Genomic DNA, 14,454 nt, shown 5'->3' with positions numbered 1-14,454 from the left:
GTCAGAAAATCCTTCCTCAGAGGAATGGGCCAGGGAGGGACTGTCACGAGGAGCATGAGTTCTGGGAACCAAGTCCGGGTGGGCCAATTGGGAAGCCAGCAGAAGGACCTGCTCCTCATCCTCCCTGACTTTGCACAGGGTCTGTGTAGGCTCACTGGGAAAATGCATATTTGCGGAGGCCCAAGGGCCAGCTGTGCCAGTGCGTCCTTGCCGAGTGTTCCCTCAGTGAGGGAGTAAAACAGCTGATACTGGGAGATCTCTGAGGAGGCAAACAGGTCTACCTGAGCCTCCCTGAACTCTCTCCAGATCAGCTGAACCGCCTGGGGGTTGAGTCGCCATTCTCCCGGGAGCACAGCTCGTGATAGCTCGTTGGCCACACGGTTGAGCACACAGGGGACATATATGGCTCGAAGCGACCTCAAATGCTTCTGACTACAGAGGAGGAGATGGCGGGCGAGTTGCAACATGTGACTGGAGCGTAGAACACCTTGTCGGTACGCAATGGTCGAAGTGTTGTCTGTATGGACCAGCACATCCCTGCCCTGTAGCGTCCTTTTCAAGCGGCACAGAGCGAGACGTACTGCTAGCAACTCGATGCCAGTTGATGTGCCAAGGCAGTTGGGGCAATGCACACCCATCTCGGGACTCTGCCATGAAGCCAGTGCTGAAGCGGTCTCATATGAAGCAACCTAAGCGGGGTTACCGCTGCTACCGCTGGCATTACCCCATGAGCCTCTGAAAGAACTTCAGTGGGACCGCCATCCTGCCTTTGAATGTGTTCAAGCAGTTCAGCACTGACTGAGCACGTTCCTCTGTGAGGCATGCTGTCTGTGCGACCGAATCCAACTCCATACCGAGATAAGAGATCCTCTGCACAGGGGAGAGTTTGCTCTTTACCCTAGTTGACCTGAAGACCCAACTGGCTGAGGTACCTGAGCACGAAGTCCCTGTGTTCGCATAACTCATCTCGAGAGTGTGCTAGTATGAGCAAGTCTTTGAGATGGTTGTGAATGCGAACGCCCTGTTCTCTCATCCCTCTCGTCCCTCTTATCCCATGAAAATTTGGGTACCACTGGTTTTGAGGCCAGCGGCGAAACACAAATAAAAGGGAATCAAATATTTTCCTCCCGGCTCTCTTCCGGGGGAGGGAGCGGTGCGGTCACCATCTCCTGGAGAGCAGTCACATCCATCTCTGGGTCACTCGTTCTAGGGCCGCTTACCCCTGGCTTTGCCGCCCTTCTAGGCAGGTGCCTGGACGGGTGGGGTGGCCTGCCTGCGACTCTATCTGCTTTTGTACAGCCGAGAACTGCTGGGCGAAGTTTTCGTTCGTGTCGCCGAAGAGGCCGGTCTGGGACACCGGGGAGATAAGGAACCGGAGCTTGTCGGTCTCCCTCATGTTGGCCAGACGCAGCCAGAGATGGTTCCTGGACCACCAAGGTGAACATCGCACAACCCACTGACCGCGCTGTGACCTTCTTTGCGCTGTGACCTTCTTTGCGCTGTGACCTTCGTCGCACGAAGTGTGAGGTCCATTGCGGTACGAAGTTCTTGGACAACCTGTGGATCGTGACCACCCTCGTGCAAGTCCTCATTGCCTTGACCTGATGGACCTGCAGCATCGGCATGGCGTGCATGGCAGAGGCAGCTTCCCCACAGGCCTTGTAAGCCTTGTCGGATAGGTCCGACGAGTACCTACAGACCCGGGAAGGAAGACACGGTTCTCCGCGCCAAGTGGAGTTAGGGCACAGCTGCACAGCAACGGGTCGCTTCACTGTCGGGATACGCGTGTATCCCTTAGTTGCCCTGCCATCAAGGGTGGTGAGGGAGGAGGAGCCACCGGGACGGCTTCTGGCAGTAAAAGGTGCCATCCACGTCCCTGTGAGCTCCTCGTGCACTTCCGGGAAGAATGGCACTGGGGTGGGTTGCTGAGAACCAGCACGCGCCACCCCGAGATACCAATTATCCAGCCTCGAGGGTTACGCTGCGGAGGGTTCCACACGAGCCCGATCCTGTTGGCGGCCCGGGAAAGCATGGCAATCATCTCCGGGTCCGACTCGGGTACCGCTGGCACACCCGAAGGAAGCAGTGGCGCCGAGTCGTCGTCCATGGAGAGGTCTGACCCACCCTCCGATACAGTGATCGACATCTGATTGACGCGGGGAGCACCAAAGGAAACGACTGGTACACACCTCGAGGATGGTCCAGCACATTCCGTTGGTGGCTCAACTGGCTGTGGAGCGTGAGAGGGATGAGGGTTCCTAGGGGGTTGGTTCACTGTAGGAAGCGCGCTCACTGTAATCCTCAGGTCTCCCATGTCACTGCCTAAAGCAACCTTCTGGGGAGGGTTGGATCAAGCCAGAGGCACGGGGACCCCGCCCCTTTGCAGGAACGAGAGTCTCGACCACAGTTCCGCAATGGTCATCTTCCCACAAAGCATGACTCATACACAAAAGCTGCCTCAGCGTGTTCGAGGCCTAGACACACGAGGCAGCGATCGTGACCATCCCGTGACCCCAGGTAACGACCGCATCCAGAAACACACATATAGAATGTCATCTTTAAAAAGACGCGATCTATCTGTATAAGTTCCTTTAGGGATTGCTCTCACTGGTGCTGAAATATGCAGGGGAACGGCCACCGCGAACACAGACAGGAATGTGCACCTGTCTGTGCGCTGTCTCTCTCTCTCACTGGTAGGGTCTTACCAGCTGTAAAAACAGCTTTTGAGCACTCTCACCGGTGCACCTTACCAGCTGTTAGAACCACCTTTTTGTTTGCTCAAAAAAACAAAGGAAATAGAAAGGAGAGAAAAAGAGAGAGAAAAAGACAATTAGCGCTGCTGTGCTGTCACGCCCGGACCAGGATGGAGAGGTCCAGGAAAGCTTGTGGTTTCACTTTTCGTAGAAAGCATTGAAGTGTTTGGCTCCGAAGCAAAAAGCTGAATCAATCGCACATTCTGCTCACTATATACCCACACTGCAAGGCTGAACAGCTGATGCAAATGATTGCACGCCATCGTGCATTGGCTTGTTTAGTTTCCCTCGAAGTAGATTGGCCTCTCTAGCGAGATTCCTATTCGTCGTTCATGACGTACGTAGAGAGTGACCGACTGATAGGGAACCAATGAGGTTCTTCTCATTCTCAAGGTTTCCGGTGTCAGCTACATCTAGTTATTTTAGCTGTACAAAAACAGTCTGTTATGATGATTATAATGCAATCATAAACACACTAGTTTGTGCAGTGCAAAAAGTTTTACCATTTACAGCATTTTGTTATTTTTACCTATAGCGGCTAATGAATCGGATGTCTTGCACATTCACAGAAAATAGCTTACTTTCGTGTTGAAAAATAAGATGGATGAGCAAGGCATTTATTTCCTGCCAAATTTCCTGACACGATCCCTTGGCAGGATGCTGTAGATGTTTTCCACTAAGAACACTCAGGGTGGGTGCATGGCATTTACACAGTGTGAGTTTAATTGAATTACATTCCAATTATTTTGCTTATCTGCATCTGACGTTACTTATAGCCCTTGATATGTTAAACTCCATGCATACACACTGTTCAAATTTTTTCAAAGGTGCAAACGGGCCGTTGTTATCACAGTTAGCCCTGGTTATCTTCCTCAAACCTTGATGAAGTCTATCAGAGGCCAACAAAATGAGAAAAAGAGAGGGAGATCGTACGAAAGAGAGAGACACCAAAAGTTCCATTGGTTTTGAGTAGATCATTGGGGCTCTTTATTTTTGCAACATCAAAGGGCTTGTGTCTGCTTTGATGTGGCAGCATGCTGTTTAAGGTACAGAGTGAATGGAAAGATGTCAAGCTGCAAGGTGCCTCTGTAGTTTGCGAGGAGGGCTCTGCAGAGCAGCAGATGAAAGGACCAAACAGGGTTTGATAATGAATGTCCAACAAGTAGCCCATCTCAGGCAGTGCTCACGCAGCGGGAGCCAGAGCTAACCTTCAACGACGCACACAACGCCCCACACTCCTCCTCTAACTACTATCGCTCACTCCCTCGCTCTCTCTTTTTAGCCGTCCACTGAAAACTCTAGAAAAGTGAGCTTTAATCTTCTTATCAATTAAAACTTAATACAAAAGCAACCGCACAAACACAGATAAAGGCGCGTGCCTGTGCCTGCGACTGTGGTCGCAGATGCGCAGCAACAAGCTCTGGCACTTCTTCTGTTCCATTCTCTCTCTCTCTGAAAGACATTTGATCTCTTTCTTTTTGACAGAGCATGTCTCTCTAAGCTCAGCACTAATTGGCTTCCAATTTCACCAAGACTCGACTCAATTAGGACATCGCTTACCAGCTTGCTTCTTCGGTCTTTTTGAAGCCATTGTCCACCGCTGTGCTGACAGAGTTTTACATCACTCTCAAACAGTGCCAAATCACCTGTTTCTTTGATATGCTATTTCAGAAAAAGAGTGCAAACTGGAAATATCCTGCAATGGATGTGTGATGAAGTGTTGTTAGGCTGAATGCAACTGAAGGCTGATCAAACAGAAAAACAAACTTGTTAGAGAGAGACAATGTATTTTAATTGATTATTTAGTAAAACCATACATTATAAAGTGTCATGAAGGTGTGCCGGACAGAAATATGAATTTATGGCCATTGTTAACATTTTCATGTGATGAAATAGATCAAATTCAACAAACCACTTCTTTAATAATGTAGCCTAAATATTTCAACCAAGAGAACACAGTCTAACACTTTGAGGGCAGACGAGGATACAGCCTTAAATATCTAGTGTTTATCTATATAGATAGGCTATTTTAGAGTTGTGAAAAGTGGATATTCATTTCATGTTCTCGGGTAAGTGTGGTATGAACCCCCCTTACCCAAAGTTCCCTGGTGTGCTGCCCTTCCAATCAGCCATAACCACTCTGTGACAAGTACACATGCCTGCCTGTGGTCAAATAAGACCCTTACTGAAAATCAAGCTAGAATTCAGAATGGTCAAGAAGTTATTAATTAAATACTACAAATTTTCACACCAATAACAACACAAACCCTGGAATGGAGAGCCATGGATACATTTTAGTTAATGCAATAGAATCCTATTAAACAAACATCACATTGATCAAGACATCACATTTTCCTATGTCCCCTCTAATACATCAAAGTTGGTACAGTTTCATTTCCTTTAGAATTCCCATAAAACAGATCAACTTCCTGTTTGAATCTCTTTGTCACAAGGCTTGTCCATACCACAACACATCAAGTACTAAACATTTCAAGTCTTCTTAATTACAAAATGAACTAACAATTTGAGCTATGTTGTTATAAATCACATTTTAGCCAAAGAGGAATTTTAGCTGGTTTTAATGTTTTAACCTTAAGCCAAATAACTAAGCCTGAGCACTGACTGAGTACAATGACAAATAAAGATCTTAAACCAAACCATAGTAATGTCCTTTTATTTATAGATCAAATGCAAATATGAATAGATAAAACTTGTGCGGCTTAAATACTGGCCATCACAGTCAACATCTGACTCACTCACTGAACTGCAAACTATCAATGTCGGTATCGGAATGAAGGATGTTTTGTGCCAATAATTACTGACTGATTGTCCATATGACAATGAGTTTTTTATGTAATAAATGAAGATCCCTATAGTAGCTATATGTATTCTATACGAAACACTGATTGTGTGCTTCTTCACTTGTATACGTCCACTCGTATCTCCCACAAATGTATATTATAAGGTCACCCCATCATGCTGACGGGACTGTAAAAATCCTGCATCTCTTTTTGTCCTCCAATATTTACAATTTGTGAGCAAGCCAGTCTTACAAAATCTGAAATGACAAGAACATTTATGCAAAGGGAGCTCAATTCTTCTCTGATTAGGATATTAGCATTTCTGTCAGCACTCTCCTCTCTGTTCCCCAGTCTTTGGGGAAAATCAACATGACAAACCACACCTCACTGGTTGTCATCATTACATCTGTCATTGTTAAACCCATCTCAGCTTTATATTCTACACTGATAAGAAAGATGACGAACTCATCCGCACACATTAGGAAATATGAGATAAAGCAATCATGACAAATCATGTTTTCATGACTAAAATCCTGAATATATATTTTTTTCTGACAAGAATTTTGAGCATGTAACAGTGCAACTTCCAAGATAAAAAAGCAGAGTATAAGAATTGAAGGCAATCTGTTTTCAGCTTCTGTCATGCTGCTCTGTTTCTCTGCTGAGACACTGGCTAATTGTGTTGTCACTGTCAGCACATGTCAGCTGGCCACTGCATGACTGTTCTTCTGTGTCCAGTGCAATGCCAGAAATACACCAGCATGATAGACAAGTTAATTGAGAGATATTAAGGAGAGTAAGTCAGTCAGTTAATTTGGTGGAAGAAAATGCCAATTACTGTTGTTCAAAATCTCAAATTCTACCTACCAGGGTTGTGCATCAGAAAAGAATTGAGAATGCCTTTTGAATTTTAGTTTCAGTTCAAATTGAAGTAAGAAAACCGAATGCAAAACTGCAGTTCATATTTGAATTTATGGAGGTAGAATTCAAATGAATTGAAATGCAAAGGAATGCATGTAACTGTATTTCTAATGAGAAAAACAAAGTTTTTAAATAGGCTCTGTCTTTTACACTGTGGATGACAGAGGGATGGAGACATCACGCTGATCAGCTCTGGTCTCATCAAAGCCAGACAGCCCACCCACAAGGGATGAACACCAAACCCGCACAGCAGCTTCCAATGCCCAGTTGATTCCTGTGTCTCATCATCAGAAAATAACATTTAGGCTATTGCTAACACTCTAAATGCACTTATGCAGACTACATAAATAGTGCATAAAGGCAATAACTGATCAGTATTGTGTACTGAGTCTAGGAACATAATAATTCTCTCTATACTTAAGGCCAGAAGCTGTTGAGCCGACTAGTTATGCAAATCAAACAGTATTTAGGCTTAACCATTTGTTGTAACTGACTGAAAATGTTTCTTAAACATTATTGATAAATTATAGAAACATATGCACAGATAGTATTTACAAAAACAAACAAGAAAAAAAAACAGGTTGAACACAAGACTATGAACATAAAACTCTTATTTATGAACTTTAAATATTTATAATTTACTCTAAAAAAAAAGGAAAAGGAAAAAAAAGACAAATTTTGCTTGGTGAGATAAAGTAATAGGCTAGGCTAAAATTTTCATGATGCTAGGGTTCCCTCTTGAGTTTGAAATGTGGTTCTGCATGCCCTTTTATGACTAAAAGATGTGGCAAAACATGTTTCTTGTTTATAGTCGCAATTCAATTTGGTCAGTCATCGAGCCATCATTCCGATCATTTTTGTTGTTGTCACTCCCGAAACTCTGCAGTGTGCTTATGGCAAGCTGTTTTAACATTTAATCATTTAAACCTACTAGTCATCATTTTCATGCTACTAGTAGCCTACTTATTTTTTAGATACTACTATCTATTCCATTCAGTAATATTAATTATTCATTAGCTACTAGTGCTTTTTATTTAGGTACTAGTGCCTTTTCTTTAGATACTACTGCTTATTCTTTAGGTACCTTTTTAAAGATACTAGTACTTATTCATTAAATACAAGTCCTTATTTATTAGATACTAGTGCTTATTCATTAGTTACTAGTACTTATTCATTAGATTCTAGTGCCTATTAAATTGTTACTAGTAGGCTACTTATTCATTAGTTACTAGTACTTATTCTTCATTAGTTACTAGTACTTATTATTAGATATACTATTACTTATTCATTAGATAGTACACTAGTAGCCTACTTATTCATTAGAGTAAGTATTAAATAGATACTAGTACTTATTCATTAGATACTAGTAATATTTTCGAAAGTGACTAGTAACTATTATTTTGTTAGTAACAAATTTCTAAAGAATCAATATCTAAAGAAAAGGCACTACCTAAAGAATAAGCACTAGTAGCTAATGAATAAGTACTAGTTGGAATAGATACTAGTATCTATAAAATAGTAGCATGAAAATATTTAACGCATTCTCATCCTTTGGCGTCATATGTGACGCCATATGACAAAACGGCGAAATACTACGCACATGGCAACCTTTATCGTCAATATAACACGCACTGTGATGGGTAGGCTTAGGTGTGAGGTAGGGTCTGCGTCTCATATTCACGCTAAAGGATGCCAGTCAACTTTATGACGCCTTGGGTTCGCGTGTTATATTCACGCTAAAGGGTGCCATGTGCGTAGTATTTCGCCGTTTTGTCATATGGCGTCACATATGCCGCCAAAGGATGAGAACGGGCTCAAATATTTGTAGTAGCATGAAAATAGATGTAACGGGTGCGGTTAGGTTATGTGAAGGACGACTCATGAGATGACTTCTTCTTACCATTTATTGGCTCCTGTAGAACACAATGCATATTAATTACCTTCTGGCTTCCTCTTACTGCACCTCTGCTTCCCTCAGCAGTGCAAAACGAGACTGAGCACTTCATGTATTTAAGGGTGGTTCTTAAACTACAGGCACTTTTGGCCTTGTGAACTTGAGGGGGAAAAAAAGTGTTCAAATCAAAATTGTCACAGTCTAACAGTTAAATATAACTAGTCTAGTTTAATGATCCATAAGAGAACGCACTACCAACCAAAAACACAAATCTGTGTTTTTTTTTTACATATTTTCCGATCCGCACTGAACAAATGTCATTTCCATCACATGTAAATATTTGATCATTATTTTAAAATATTATGATATAGATCATTTCTTAACAGTGTAAGACCACTTTCACACATAGTATTACCAGTTTACCTATATTGCAATTACCATAGATTTGTGGATTAAGTAAATGAATTGTCATGAGGCCCAAACACAAAGCTCACATCCACCACAACCTGAAATGTAATATTGGAATGGTTAGATACATTCAAGAAAAATAACTACTTGTGTTATTACATTAAGTGGACCACTATCCCAAAAACTATGCAGAAGTTTTTAATGAGTGATTAGAATTTTGTAAATATTTTTTAAAAAGTTATGAGGGGGTGAAAATGACTGGGTGTTGTGGAAATGACAATGAATGGACGTCCATGTAGAAAAACAGAAGACATTTATTTGAAACTTTCTGAAACAAACAATTCCATTGAACAAATCATTAATCTCATTAGTTTGTTTGGTTCTGTTTTGGTGTAGGTCTGAGACCTTTCTGCAGTTGACTTCCGCGGCATCTTAAAAATAGATGAAAAGGCATTTCAACAAATATATATTTGAATAAATACATTAGCATTGTACATTTCAATAAATAAAATATACATATGTAGCCACACAATCTATGAATTCATTGTAAGTGTCATTTCCACCTCGCCTTTGTCATTTCCACCCAAGAAGGTATGTGTTGGAAATGATGGTGGTGGAAATGACAATCCTGCAGTATTTTGTAAAAAAAATCCAAGCTAGTATTACAGATTAGCTATGAAATGGTAGCAAGCATTGCATGCATGCAAAATACATCTATTTATGTTAAAAAATCATTTTTTTTACAAACTCAATTGATGTTACGGCATGTTTGGAAATGACATACAATAAAAAATATTTTCATTTCAAGCTATATTTACCTTGAGTTTTCTTCTCCAAGTTGGTGAAGAAATTAAAAGTCTCCTCCATGTCTGTTGTGAGTCACCAGTCTGAGATAGATCCATTTGCAGCGAAGGTTTATTAGAAAACAATCAGAAATAAACAGAGGTAAACCAGAGCAAACACAGTGAACAGGCAGGGCTAAATCGTAGTCAGATACCAGGCAGTGGATCGGGGCAGGCAGATAACAGGCAAGGTCGGAACTCCAGGCAGAGGGTCGAGGCTGGCAGAAAACAGGCAGAAGACAGGGGCAAAAATAGGTCAGTAATCAGTCAGGCTATCCGGGGTTGATAATGCTCAGAAATTTTCACAAACGAAAAACAAAACTTCGCACTGAGAGCCGTTCGAGGTGCGGTTAAATAGTCTGGGTGATAGACTGCAGCTGGGCGAGGTGATGAGAGTCATTAGGAGTTGCAGCTGAGTGTGATTAGAGGGCTTCTGGGGAATGTAGTGCAACGGAGAAAATTAGAACTCGGGTGAAAGCGGTCTTGGTTGGCTAACAAGGGAGGTAGCAGAATCTGGGATCGTAACAGAGCCCCCTCCCTGCGAGCGACTCCCGGCGCGAGGAGCCCGATGGCGTCGAGGTCTTCCCCGAGGTCGAGGGGCCGGTTTGGTGGGATGGGCCAGGTGGAAGTCCGTGATCAGATTGGGATCCAGGATGTCCGAAGCCTCAACCCATGAGCGTTCCTCAGGACCATACCCCTCCCAATGCACGAGGTACTGCAAGGACCTGCCCCGACGTCTGGAGTCCACGAGTTCTTGAACCTGATAGACCTCCTCGCCTTCCACTAGAATGGGCTGAGGAGTCTGGTCATGGGAACTTCCCTCCTCGCCCTCGTTAGGACCATCGGCAGGCTTGAGAAGTGAGACATGGAAGGTTGAGGCGATGCGGTACTGTCTAGGCAGATCTAGACGGTAGGAGACAGGAGTGATCTGCTGAGTGATTCTGAATGGGCCTACGAATCTAGGGCTGAGCTTCTTGCTGGGGAGCCGAAGACGTAAGTCTCGGGTTGACAGCCAGACCCATTGGCCCGGTTGATACTCCGGCCCTGGCCGACGACGGCGGTTAGCCTGAACTCTCTGACGGTGGACCGCTCGTTGAAGGTGGGTGTGGGCCTGGTTCCAGGTCTCCTCGATGCGCTGAAGCCAGTCGTTCACAGCGGGGACATCAGTGGGTTCGCCTGACCATGGGAAGAGAGGTGGCTGGAAGCCTAGGACGCACTGAAAGGGAGTCAGACCGGTGGAGTGCTTTCGAATGGAGTTCTGGGCATACTCGGCCCAGAACAGGTAACGACTCCAATCTTCCTGGCGCTGGTGGCAGTAGGAGCAAAGAAAACGGATCACTTCCTGATTCAGGCGTTCAGCCTGACCGTTGGATTGCGGGTGATATCCTGAAGTGAGGCTGACATTAACCTGAAGGGTCCTGAAGAAGGCAGACCAAACCTGTGAGGTGAACTGGGGTCCTCGGTCGGAAACAATATCTTCAGGTAAGCCATAAAACCGGAATACCTGGTTGCAGAGGTGTTCGGCGGTCTGCAGAGCTGTGGGAAGCTTAGCGAGTGGAATTAGACGACAGGCCTTGGAGAAACGGTCAATGACGGTGAGGATGGTGGTGTGCCCCTCAGAAACTGGAAGATCAGTAATGAAGTCGATGGCTATGTGTGACCATGGACGTTGCGGAACAGGAAGTGGGTGGAGGAGGCCGGCAGGTAGTTGGCGCGAAGACTTCTGGGTGTTGCAGACCCGGCAGTGTTGGACGTGGGCTGTGGCCTCAGCGGCTAGGGAGGGCCACCAGTATCGGTTTTGGAGAAGCTGGATGGTGGCCGTGATTCCTGGATGTCCTGAACTTGGATGGGCGTGAACAAGTTCCAAGACTTGGTTCCGAAGAGTCTCGGGGACAAAGACACGATCAGGTGGACAGCCATGTGGGACATCTGTGTGGGAGTTGACCTGTTCATTCTCTGTGTTGATGTCCCACTGAATGGGGGAGACAACGAGGTGGGGCGCCAACACAGTCGTGGGGTCTTGAGGCGTGAGTTCATGATCGTCTTGACGTGACAGGGCGTCGGCCTTTGCATTTTTGGAGCCTGGGCGGTAAGTGACGGTGAACTGAAACCGGGTAAAGAAGAGTGCCCAACGGGCCTGCCTGGGGTTTAGCATCTTCGCAGTACGCAGATACTCCAGGTTCTTATGGTCGGTGAGTACTACGAAGGGATGGAGGGCGCCCTCGAGCCAGTGCCTCCACTCCTCGAAAGCGGCCTTCATAGCAAGGAGCTCCCGGTCACCCACATCATAATTCTTCTCAGCGGTATTCAGTTTACGGGAGTAGAAAGCGCAGGGGTACACCTTGGGGGGCGAACCTTGACGTTGGGAGAGGATGGCCCCCAGGGCGGTGTTAGAGGCGTCCACCTCCACTACGAATGGTAGCCCGGGGTCAGGATGGTGCAGGATAGGCGCAGTGGTGAAACGTTGCTTGAGTAAGTTGAAGGCCTGGGTGGCCGAGTCGTTCCACGGGAGACCATGGGTTCCCTTCTTGACCAGGGAGGTGAGAGGGTTAGCCACAGCACTGAAATTCCTTGTGAACCGTCGATAAAAGTTAGCAAACCCAAGGAAGCGCTGCAGCTCCTTCAGGGTCATGGGGCGGGGCCAGTCACGGACCGCTTTGACCTTACTCTCATCCATAGCAACCCCATCTGGGCTGATGATATACCCCAAGAACGAAATGGAGGTTTGGTGGAACTCACACTTCTCCAGCTTGGCGTATAGGTGGTGTTGGAGGAGTCTTTGGAGCACGGCCCGAACGTGCTGAACATGGTCCGAGAGGGTGTCGGAGTAAATCAGGATGTCGTCGATGTACACTATGACAGTACGGTGGAGCATGTCTCTGAAGATGTTATTGATGAAAGATTGGAAAACGGAAGGACTGTTCGCCAGGCCAAACGGCATAACCAGATATTCGTAGTGCCCCGTGTTGGTGGAGAAGGCCGTCTTCCACTCGTCCCCCTCCCTGATGCGGATAAGGTTGTAGGCGCAGCGCAGGTCAAGCTTGGTGAAGTACTTTGCGGTACGAAGGAGTTCCAGGGCGGCAGGTACCAGAGGGAGCGGATAGCGGAACTTCACAGTGATATCATTCAGGGCCCGGTAATCGATACAGGGTCGGAGGCCTCCGTCCTTCTTCTGAACAAAGAAGAAGCCAGCAGATGCCGGAGAGGTGGAAGGGCGAATGAAACCTTTAGCAAGCTCCTCCTCAATATACTTCTTCATTGCTTCGGACTCTGGTTGGGAGAGAGGGAAGATACGGCCCTTGGGTGGTACCGAACCGGGTAACAGATCGATGGCACAATCGCCGTCGCGATGAGGAGGGAGCAGAGAGGCGCCAGCTTTGCTAAAGGCCTCCGCCAGATCATGGTATTCAAAGGGAAGACCGCTCAGTTTTGCCCCCTCCGCGGGCACGGCGATGACCTGGATGGTGGACGGAGTAACAGGAGTAAGGCACTTGGAGAGACAGGACGCATCCCAGCGGGTGATCTGGTTTGTTCTCCAGTGAATCTGGGGATTATGCTTGCGGAGCCAGGGCAGGCCGAGGATTACTGGAGTGCGTGGACCGTGGAAAATGTAGAATTGAATAGCTTCGGTGTGAAGGGCGCCTGTCTGGAGCTGGAGTTCCTGGGTGTGGTGTGTGATACGTCCGGTGCCTAATGGCCTTCCGTCGATGGCTTCGACTGCAAGGGGAGAAGAGCACTGGGTTAGAGGAATGTGGTGCAAACGGGCAAAGTCAGTTGAAAGAAAGTTGCCAGCGGCGCCAGAGTCCACCAGAGCTCTGGCAGGTATCCTCTTGCCGTCTGTCGTTATGACCACAGGCACGAACACAGACATGGTGAGGTTTGAGGTCTCTAGGCCTGAACTCACCGGGCGTGAGGCGGTCGGACGGGGTCTAGATGGGCAGGAGTTGCGCAGATGGCCAGCCTCGCCGCAGTACAGGCACAGATGGAGCCGGAACCGATGCTCTCTTTCCTCTGTAGACAAATGGTAGGCATTAACCTGCATGGGTTCCGGTTCGTCGGGGCGAGCGGGAGTCGAGGCCCGGGTGGTCTGAACGGTTCGAGCAGCGGGGACGGCGCGATGACCAGCACGGCGAGCTCTCATGAGATTGTCAATCTGGATGGTTAGGTTGATAAACTCGTCGAGGTCCCTGCCCTCGTCACGGCAGGCTAACTCAGATTGAAGATCGTGGTTCAGACCTCGGCGGAAAATAGTCTTGAGTGTGTCATCACTCCAGGCGGTCTGTGCGGCCAGGGTACGTAGCGCGAGAGCATACTCAGCAGCAGTAGATTTTCCCTGCGTGAGCTCCAGCAAGCGCTCACCAGCACTCTTTCCCTCCCTGGAATGCTCAAAGACCTCCCTGAAGCGTTGAAGAAACACAGAGAAAGAAGGAAAAGCTGAACCATCGGGTCTCCAAACTGCAGTTATCCACTCCAAGGCCTTTCCCGTCAGCAAAGAACACATGAATGCAATCTTCCCCGTGTCTGTCGAGTACAGGGCCGGTTGTTGTTCGATAAACAATGAGCACTGAAGAATAAAGCCCCTGCACTTATCGGGATCCCCGTCGAACTTCTCCGGGAGTGCGAGACGTGCAGTAGCAGTGGGCGGGGCTGGTGCAGGGCTGACAACGGCAGCAACGGCTTGTGGGGACGGTTGTTCAGCTGATGAGGCTTGGAGTCCGCGCACAGCCTTGACTAATTCATCCATCAGTGAGGTGAGATGACTCAGCTGGTGATGGTGAGCTGCAATCTGATCCGCTTGGGCTGAGTAGGCAGCTGACAAGGTTGACATCGCTGCT

Source organism: Siphateles boraxobius, unplaced genomic scaffold (assembly GCF_051911475.1).
Source record: "Siphateles boraxobius isolate OS27281-9 unplaced genomic scaffold, OSU_SipBor_1 130, whole genome shotgun sequence".
Lineage (NCBI taxonomy): Eukaryota > Metazoa > Chordata > Actinopteri > Cypriniformes > Leuciscidae > Siphateles > Siphateles boraxobius.
Note: the sequence above shows the minus strand (reverse complement) of the source record.